At 40.1% G+C, this 10,687-nt stretch overlaps 1 long non-coding RNA gene across 1 annotated transcript; it reads left to right on the top strand.

Annotated features, from left to right (window-relative positions):
- The first annotated feature begins 2,866 nt into the window (after nt 1-2,866).
- LOC116217130 lies at nt 2,867-3,948 on the top strand. The gene is made up of 2 exons (XR_004161182.1): nt 2,867-2,956; nt 3,058-3,948. It is a non-coding gene; the product is annotated as an uncharacterized LOC116217130 (long non-coding RNA).
- Nucleotides 3,949-10,687: the final 6,739 nt, after the last annotated feature.

Raw genomic sequence — 10,687 nt, forward strand, 5'->3', positions numbered from 1 at the left:
GGAGATTCTGTTAAGGACAGTGGTCCATTCCCTCCACAGCAGCAGATGGCAAGCATTATACAACAGTAACCCCACCACTTCTGTCCAATCTTTCCAGCCTCCGTGAAACCTTCCAGAAAGCAATGGGTGCATTGCTCTCCTTGCTTGGCACTACAGCTGTTGTACATTGCACCACTGTAACATCAAACTCATTTGTCTGTTCACAGCTGCACATACTGTTGCAGTTAAGGGAGAAAAACAAGTCTTGTTCTGTTAGAGACTTAAGACGTGCTATTACACTTTTAACTATTACACCTCTCCATCTAAAAATATCTCTTACAGACAAATCTCCTTACCTGAGGAGCTCAGAAGCAGAAACCAGAAGTGTAAGCACCTTCAAACAACAATTAAAAAAATAAAATAAAATCAATCTATTGCAAGTGGCCCATTCCTCAAATTAGAGCTGATGGCTTTACTGCTAATTAAACTACCACTATATCATACAAAATGATTAAAGACTTAACTGGGTCTAACCTTCTACCACTAGAGATAGGAAAGTCATGGCAATCACAATGAAATACATGAGCAATTTAGGTTCTTACTGTAAAGAATAGCTGTCATTAATCAACAACACAGCAGTCGTCTTGACAACCTATTCTGTATGTTACAGAGAGGCCTGACAGCTTACAGGGCATTGGGTCTGCTGTGCATGAAGATGAAGCTTTGTTGATTCATAATTCCCTCAAGGAGCTCATAATTGTGGATTGCAGTGTTAAACAAGTGCAGACTAAGCACTTAGATCCCAAAGAATAAAAAACGGGACTGTTAAAAGATTAAAGCAGGAACACTTTAGAAAGAAAGGTCACAATAAAAAAAGCGTATCTCATCATCATCAGATAATCAAGTTAATTACTGGTGATCAGGCATGAAATAGCTACAAATGATACTACCTTCAGAAAACTCAAGATTTCAGCTGGAAGATTAAGTTTAGAATTAAAACAGGGTTAAATTTAAACCCTAGAGTTCACAGGAAGCTGTACTGGAAGAAAAGAAAACCTGAAGTCAGCCCAATACTTCTAATTGAAGCAGTTTAGAAATGCAAACTTAGAGCTGACTGTTACGCTTAGAGGAAAGAAAGCAGCTCTTCACACTGAGCATTTTCATCTTTCAATCTCTGAGCATAATTACAAGCAGAGAACTCACACCTGTCACAGCCCTTCAGCTTTACAGCCTACTGCAGAGCTGTAGTTGAACCAAGACTTTCTCTTGAACATCCTTGAGCAGTTTGCGGGATTACCTCACAAAGTGCCCTCCTGCCTCCTCTCAGTGCCTGAGAGACTTTGAAACACCACAAGTTCATTTTCCTTGAGGAAGATGATTTGCAGTTGAAGCTTTTTAAATTACTATCATCCTCAGAGTAATCTTCTATTCAGACCTCTGAAAAACGGAGTTTATATCTAGTCTATGTCAAAAGTTATCAGAGAAACAAATCAGGTAGGAAGTGCTCACTGACCCAACAAGAGTCAGCTGGGCCTCCTGAAGGAAAATGGAAATGGCTGAAAGACATCAGAGAAGGAAAAAACAAAAAACCAAGGTTCATATCACCAGGCTGAGCTGCTCAGAGCATACCCTTAGGGTGGAAATATCTTACATCATGGCTAGCCAGAAAAAAAAGTTCAGGCTGGAACACCATTTGCCATGGGGGTGGTATTAAGAGAAAGGATGTGGATGAGAGCGAGGTTCAAGGGATTCCCTGGCAGCCACGGGGAATGACAAATCATCTGGTTATTTTCATCAAAGTGATAGAAACAGAGTTGATCAAAACAAGCAGAAGGCACTGTTCTGTTTGGTCTGTACACTTTGTATGCTGCCACTTGGGAACTTAATTAGTCTGCATGCTTTCTGCTTCTATCTTTAGTCTGATGGCATACAGCTGTTCTTTTCGGCATCGCTGCCTCCTGCGCTCTCCCTGCTGTCGGGGCAGCTCTGCGGATGGCGGCTCTGCGGATGGCGGGGTCCGGCCTCCCTCAGCCCGCCGCCGGGGGGAGCGCTGCTGCTGCCACCGGGCAGCTTCATTACCTGATTAATGAACGTGAGCCGCATCTAGGAAAGGTGTCTAAAGGCGAGGCCCTTGTTTGTTGCCTGAAATAAGTTAGGCCCAGGTGGTTTTCAAACGATGAAGTGAATTGATTTTTGCACAGATTACAGGATTACTTTGTTGTTGATTGTGGCAAGGAGGCTCGGTATGTCTGTACTGCCAGTAGGAACAGACTGCTGTGCAGGACAAGCCCCAGAGCCACGTGGTGGTGATACCACCAGATCTCCCCTGCTGCAAAACTGAGTCAAAATGCTTTAAAAAACCCATCATCCTGACTGCAACCATACCTGTGTGGTGAGGGAAGCAGCGCACTGCAGCAGCTCCTCCTCAGCTTGCATCACAAGGCAGTGGCAGGGCAGAGCTGCTGCTCCCTGTGGGATCCCATAGGCTGTGCTGGAACAAACATGGCTTCCTGGGAGCAGTGCTGAGGGCTGCACGGAACCTTCCGGAACCCGCTAGGGCTGCCCTAGGAAACCTTCCTTCTGGAACCTGATAGGGCTACCCTTGGAAACCTTTCCAGAAGAAAATTGTTGCACAAGGCACCTCATCTTGGGGTTGGGCTTAGGTCAGAGAGATTGGAGCAGGATCACAGCCTTCTCAGTGTCTCTGTTGCTGGCACAGTGGCTGACAGTGTGCCTCGGAAATGTCCCCACTCTGCAAAGGCACCGAGGCCCATCCGGAGTGAGGAAAACCCACTGAACTATCGGTGTGCTGAGGATTTCCACTGAGTGTGGGTTATGAAAGCTGATGAACTGAATAGACTGGAGGGGTCATGCTGCGTGCTGCCCTGTGAGGTGTGCAGAACAGTACTCAGGAAATGCAAAGAGGGTACATCTGAAGGAGGAGGAGAGAGGCCTGGATGTGAACCACATTGCAAAGGTATGAAAGGAAAACAAACAGGAGTGGATTTAAGACTCATCTTGAATCTTTGTGCTGCAAAGACTATCCTTGCTTTTGTTTAAATTCATTTCCTCTGAAAGGTATTTGTGCATTCATCCGGAACAGCAATGTTCGTCCTTATTTCAAGGTATCAAGGCCTGGCACTTTCCCCAGAAAATCTCTTGCCGTGATTTATTGCTGAGTGTCTGGAGAAGCCGGTGAGCAAGATTGCGCAAGGATTTGGAAGATGGGAGAAAAAATCCAGGGCTGAGATGAGGAAGGTTCCGTGGCTTGCTCAGACAGCAGAGCAGGACCTCCTGGGGTTGCCAGCCAAAGCCCAACTTGAGCGGTGTCTCAGCTATGGGACATGAGCTCCCACTTCTGGTTGCCTACAGCACCCAACACTCATCTGCTGAAGTTACAGCTCAGAGAGAAATAGAAAATGGGCTTTATAGGCTGAGGCTGACAAGAGGGGAAGGGAATGCACCTCTGCAGCATGTGCAATAAATGAGATTCTTCAAAATGCCTGTACCAATGTGTTTCTTGCACAGAATGTAATAGCCTTGCACTTTGAAGGGGAACATGTATATCACCCAGCTGGAATGCAGGCAGCATCCCCAGGTCCAGCAGCAAGTCCCTAGCTCAGAGAAAAAATCATTTTTTTCTCTGCAGTTAAAAAGTTCTACTCCCAAGATTTACCATGCAAGTATCCTCCAACTCCTGCCTCCTCCCCATTATTTTTGTCTCTTGTAATCACTTCTCTCATATCCTAGAAATTCCTGTTTTACACATCGGGTGCTACGTATCATGCCTCACTCATGAGTTTTACATTCCTATGACATGGCAGACTTTGATACAATTACAGTCTGGTTACACATCTTAATTTATGTTACTATATTGCTGTAGTGATATCAGAGACAAATGTTTAATTCACAGAACCTCAGTTTCAAATTGCAGTCCCTGAATGCAAACAGCAGACTTCAATATTTTTTCATCAATTTCTTAGTTCATAAAAATCAATTTTTGTAGAGTTTTTACACTGTACATAAAAGACTGTGGCATCAATTAGCCTTAATTCTTTTTTTTTTTCTTTTTTGGAAACCTCTTTGTAGAAAAATCTCATATTTCAGCAATTTGCATTATCCACACAATCTGCTTTGAAGTTCTAAGTTATGGTAAGAAAAGGATCCACTTATCTGCACATAAAAAATGTTCAAAGCTTATAAATTCCCTGAAACAGATGTACATTATCATTGGATTTGCCTTTCTCTCTTTGCTGTTGCATGGCTAATAGAGTTTCATGTGCCCCCTCACATCCTCCCCATTTAGCATCTTTTCTCTACAGAAGCATGCACCCTACTGTGCCAATCCACACTTCAAAGATTTCTGTCTATCTATTAGAAACAAAGCACAAAGTGAGAACATATGGCCCCTTTTAAATTTCCCACATTTAAGTCAATATCGTTTCTTTTCTCCTTTGGCAAAGAAACATAATAAGGTTTATCTTCTCCCTTCCTAAATCTGCTGGCTCTCTCAAACTGCTTGTGCCAATTCAGCAGTTACTTTGCAGCATCAGACTTGGCAGCACATATGAAAACAAAATCTCTAATTTTTTAAATTGCTTTTATTTCTCCAGATCAAGAAGATTCATTTAAATGATGAAAAAGGACAAAATGTAACTGCACACTTTCAGATAAGTGGATTTTAAACCCATGAAAGGGCACAGCAGAGTCTTGTTCAAGTTCCTTTCATAGTGACATCTTTCCAAGCATTTCCTAAAGGATGGAAGAGCATTTTGGAATCCGAGGCCATACTGAGTATGAGCACTCACTTCTCACATGTCCCAGAGCATCCACAGAAACCCTCTATTATGCCATTTAGGGGAGTAGTTAGGCAGTAACAAGATGCTGCGGCCTCTCTTAAGGAAAAGGAACAGTTACTTGCCTCAACACCACTTTAGTTCTTCAGTTTCCTCTGCTGAAGTCACAGACATAGCGAAAGTAGCTCTTGTGTGCCTGGAAGCAGAGATTTCTGGCCATTTATTCCATCCTCAGGGAGGTGGCTAACAGGACAAGCAGACTTAGCTCGCAGTGAGTTTCTGGACATTAAAAACAGCACCTACATAAAAAAAAGCTCCAAGTAAAATTAACTTCTTTAGCTCACATTAGAAAAGATCAGCAACCACATAAGTAGTATCCTGTGAATGCTGCCTACCTAATTTGTGATTTAATTATAAGGGATTAGGTTGCAGGTATGATGTTTTTAGCAGGACAAGAAATGAAAGTCTTGCCCTGCTCCTGGAAACACTGTGGTTTACTCCTTTAATTCATCGTCTCTAGCTACGATGACTCCAAGTTTCATACTCCTAAACTGTCAAGTTTGTAATCTTTAATTGATTTTAGCATCCATTTATTGGACCAGGAAAATCCTTATAAAAACCTATCCTTGATCAGTGCAAGCCATGAGTGCCCCAGGGCCCCGATTCCAAGAAAGCATAAATTGAAGTACCTCTGTTTACATCTGCCAATCCAGTTAAGCCACACAAAGTTTCCATTGAAACTCACAGAAGTCACACGTGCAGAGCCATTGAGGGATATGGCCTTAACAGATGGCATGGCCAAACGGCAAGGAGTGTGATTAAAGACATCAAAAGTAAAAAATATTCCCTGAGAAGGCTGTAAAGAGAGAGGAGGAATGTGAGCCCCACAGTGCTGTTTTTTGCTTCCCTTCATACTTTTGCACTTACTGGAAACTCCAAGTCTCTTTAATTGAGCTTTTCCTCCCTTCCACTCCTTGCAGGGTGAGGGGGTTAATTGCTGCAGACTGAAACATTACAGTTTTCGTTCTCCTGCTTACTACTGGCACAATGAGTGTGCAGGAATGCCTTGGGCATGCAGTACACAGATGTGCATGCAGCAGTTGGAGCAAGGGTGGAATAAATACCTCCAGTCTCCATGGCCGTGGGTATCCGTAAAGCGCTTTATCTGTGACTTTAAATATCAGCACTGGCCAAGTGAGACCTTAATGCTAATTGCCATGGCATTTCACTGTTTATCTTAGTTGAACTAGCATTACCAGTCCTGGTTGTTAACAACCTCAAGTGGCACTTTATTCATCTATCAACAGTCTTATCCTGTGAACAAGCAAGCAAAGAACTATAAACACCCACTCCAAAGTCACTTTGCAGGTTTAAACTAAAGCCCTTGGAAAAAGGCCTTTCACAGAACTCCAGTGAGAACAGACAAAATACAAGCTTCGAAACAACATTTTAATCTACAAAGTTTTATTTGTCTTTTTAAACTTGTAAACCATAAAAAGAGCTTATCAAATATCTGAAATTAGTACAAGAAAAAATGATGACTTATATAGCAAACTGCATTTGAAGGTCCAAATTCAAAGACATGCATGGGGTTCTCCTGGTTTCCATTTGTGAAGCTAGAGACAAATTTGGCCCAGTTAATTAGGTGTTTTATTAAAAAATTCACAAAGCCTTAATGTGCTTCACTGAACAAATAGAACAGAATGGGAACGATTAAGTGCACGAATAAGCACTCAGCACCAGAAGGATCTGAACCCAGTTTTCATTCGTAAAGTACAGGCTAACCAAAATAGCACATCTCTTAGCTAGGAGCAATTACAGGCTTGCTTTGTCTACATGGACTAGGCACTCAAAGGAAGACACGAACCCCACTTCCTAAGCACTTTGTAAAACAAAACATACAAAAACCCAGAAAGCACAGTGCACATAATTATCGATACTCCTGATATTGTTAGATTAATTCTTGCCCATTTCCAAATTTATAAAGCCCCTTAACACTGTCTTCAACATTCTTGTGAAACTTCTGGAACCGTCTACTCTCCAGACCCTGAAATATCAGGCCAACGAGACAATTAATGATCCAGTGATCCAGTCTGCAGACTCTTGTGATATCAGGATTAGACTTGGTGTCAGTAGACTTTCAAGGCAAAGATAGTGCTTAGCAGTTAGAAAACAGGGTCGACATGGAAGCTTTGGGCAACGTTTAACGAACTTGTTTGTAATCAAGAAGAGAAGGATCTGATGCTCTAATTCAAGGTGAATACTAAAGAATATAAAAAAACATCTGTAGAAGAAACACCCCAGCTAATGCAAAATCCTCCCTCAACTTGGACTGGTACTCAGGAACCCAGGGCAGTGTTTTTCATTCTGCCATGCCAATGAGCCCCACTGACTATCCTGAACTTTCCTGCCTGCGCTTCCCACTGCACACTGGAGATGGACTTCTTCTAGAAAGTCTTTCAAGTTTTCCCTGTCAAATATATTCTATGAGCTGTTATTGCTGTTTTGTGAGCAACAAATGTACCACAAGAGATTCATAAAAGTAGTATGAATGTAGCTTCTTCTACATGCAGTATTTTCCTGCCTCCTTGCTGTTTTTTCCTCCACTGGTAGACGGTCCTTTGCTATTCCCACACTTCACAAATCTTTCCATCCTTCCCTTGTCAGTCCTTCTTCACAGCTCTAAACCTCACAGTAATCCATACGTATAGTCCTTAAGTCCTGCTATTTTAAAACAAAGAAATTAGAAGAACTCATCCATATCATTTCTATCACTTTAGCTCAGTAGGATTGAATTATCTAGAATTATATAGAAATACAGAAGTAAATTAACTCATCATTGAAAACCTCTCTATTTAATAACTAGCATCCAAACTGCAAATAAGATGCAGTATAATGCCTACTGAATAATTTCAATAGAATGTTATTTGCTTTTCTAAGTCTGTTTCTTTTAGCCCATTTTTAGCACATTTTAAATGTATACAAGTAAAAAAGATCCTAAACATCACTCTTCCAAGTCAAATCAACTGAACAGTTGCTAAGTATGTGAAGAAAATAAATAATTATGTGATAAATTGTGGGTGGTTTTGCAGCTAAGTGTATTAGAGAAGAAATCTTCTTCCAGAAGTTATGCAGAAAACTTATGAAGGTCCATTTTTATTTCATGGATTTTCTAACACGTTTCTGCTTGATAGATTTAAAAAAAAACAACAAACAGAAGTCTGATAATGAACATGATGCTGAATACAACTTAGTTCCCACTGAAACCATAAATCATGTTTGAAAATGTATTTTCAGATTTTGATGAATTGCATCAAGGTAATTAAAGGTGAGAGCTGATTAGCTGACATGTTTCCAAACATGAACATTCTTGCCTACACTCCAGGCAAAAATTATGTTAAATGTTTTTGCAGATTTTCTAGCACGATGAATTTTCCCAAGTGTAACTGTGCCCCAAGGGGCCTAACTTTCTTGTTAATTGGAATACAAATGAAATCTGTCACTCAATAATCGAGGTACACAATGACATGTGGAGAACAGTAAGCATTCATCATATCTATATAATTATGTGGCAACATTTAGACTGTTGAGCAAACACAGTAGTTACCCATTAGTAAGAGATCACCTCTGTCAGAGTATGTTCTGTGGCATTCACTAACTTCTGACAGAGGATACCTTTTAGTACAAACACATACATATCACTTCCTCTAAGTTGCTTCTCCAGCTGTATTTGCTGTTCTGTGCTCATGGTGAGTAGGGTAGGAAGGCAGCCAGAGGGGTCAAAGATAACGTGGCTTGCAGGGTTTGCCTGAAGTGGGAGGTCTGCTGCTACACCAGTAGAGCCTGTACTTCAACCATGGGCAGAACTGGGTCTTCGTTTCTGTTAGTGAATAAATGATGGGTGGATGTCTGAAAGACATTTGGAAGTGCTTTATGATATGAATATAAAGCACAGTGTTTCTGCTCATTTTAATCAACTTACCAGCTTGATCTCTTATACGCCTCTATTTAATATCAGCTATTACAAAACCATCAGCAGTAAGATGCATAAAAAGTAAATACTGAAATCACTGTCTGCACATTAAACCCACAGTACTGGAATGATATTATGGGCACCCTGAAGCCAGGGACAATCTGGAAGTCTTACCAGAGATTTCACTGGGACAGAGATTTTATTTTGCTACCCTTAGCTCACTTTGCATGAGGTACTCTTGAAGTTGTGGGAAGAGCTTAGCAATCCTTATTTCAGAAAGCTTGGTTTTCTCAAAATTGTAAGTAGCAGAGTAAAATTTTTCAGCTGAAATTTTCATTAGCAAATGGTGCAGATTTGGGGATTGGCTTCATTTTGCTGAATCGTTTTACATAAAAATAGAAAAAGTAAGGGAAAAGGCTGCTGTTTTTGTTTGAAATCGCTTAATGCCATTCCATTTTATTTTCAAATAGTAACAATATACTAAACTCTATTTTTTTCTCCTTGGAAATTAAATGTTTTGTTTGACCAGAAAGTAATCTCCTTTAATTTTAGATTTAGCCACAGTTTTAACCCCTCCCACCCAAATTATAATTTTTTAAGGTTTTCAGAATTAAAACCAACCTGAAAAATCAGTTATATGACACAGCTCTAATAGTAGGGGACAATAAATTTAATTTTTAAAGTTAGCACTTTAATTATAAAGCCAAAGCATACCAAGTCCATACCTCATGATCTGATCCTATTCCCAAACACGTTAATGCAAGCTCTTTCATCAGTGAGATCTACAAGTACTGACAGCAACTGCAGTAAGCTCCTGAAATCCACGAGAAGAAGAAGGAAATATACTTTCTGAACTAGTAAAACTTTAATTAACAGGGGGTTCTCTTGGCACAGTTTTTGCTGTTAAATAAATAAAGCATTTAGTCAAAACCATCTATATTTACTATACAAAATACTGAAAAGCAAACGTTTTAAAAGATATGGAAAGTTTAGGTTCTGTGAAAAGAAACTGTGCTACATGTTACTCACACTTAATGCACATAACACAACTGCAGAACAGTATTTAGATACTGTATGTTCATACATGGCCGGTGTAAAGTTTTAGCATGGGGATGCCACGTTATTAACAGTTTTGTATTTCACAGGATCTAAACAAGGTAGAATATGTCTTTTGAATCTCCAAATATAAAACACCAACCAAATTAATGCAAGGCTGTATTCAATGGCCAGTTGTGTTACATTCCAAAGCTCACTTGCACAGCTAGTACTGCACACTTTTCATTCAGATGGAATTTTGTTATTGGTGCTGTTATCTTTTCAAGCAAAATTATCTTTGAGTGAGAGGGCTTTTATGCCCCTTCACAGCCTTTTCTTAGAAAAACCCACAGCTCTGAGAGCATTCTAGTTTTCCAGAACATTTTCTGGTTTTCAGCAATGATCTGCATTAGAAAAATTGACAAGGAAATAATTCCCACCTCCCAGTCTTTCTGGCATATGCCCCACTGAAAAGAGAACAGCTTTAAGTATATTTTCAAAACAAATAGCATGGCATCCCTCCTTAGATGGAATGTACACTCGTGTGTTTGCATGCGGTATAAAGTAAGTCACTCGAATACATCAGACTTTGTTAACACTATAATATAAATAAGCTTATTCCTTCTACTAGACATATAAATGCCTTTTTTTTTGCAGTCCATAATTATATATACATTGAAAAGAATGATATACAAGCAGCAAAAAAGGCTTAGACTAGAACAACTCAGTGGTAACTAACCAAATTTGTGGCCTTTTCACGTTTTCAATACAGAGAGTTCTGAATATAAATATTTTTGGACTTTAGGAATTTAAAAAATAAACAGAACAGTATAGTTGTCACACAGATCAAACACATTTTCAAAACATTTTTTTAGATTTAACAGAATACACTGTTGACAGCTGT

Source organism: Meleagris gallopavo, chromosome 13, assembly GCF_000146605.3.
Source record: "Meleagris gallopavo isolate NT-WF06-2002-E0010 breed Aviagen turkey brand Nicholas breeding stock chromosome 13, Turkey_5.1, whole genome shotgun sequence".
Lineage (NCBI taxonomy): Eukaryota > Metazoa > Chordata > Aves > Galliformes > Phasianidae > Meleagris > Meleagris gallopavo.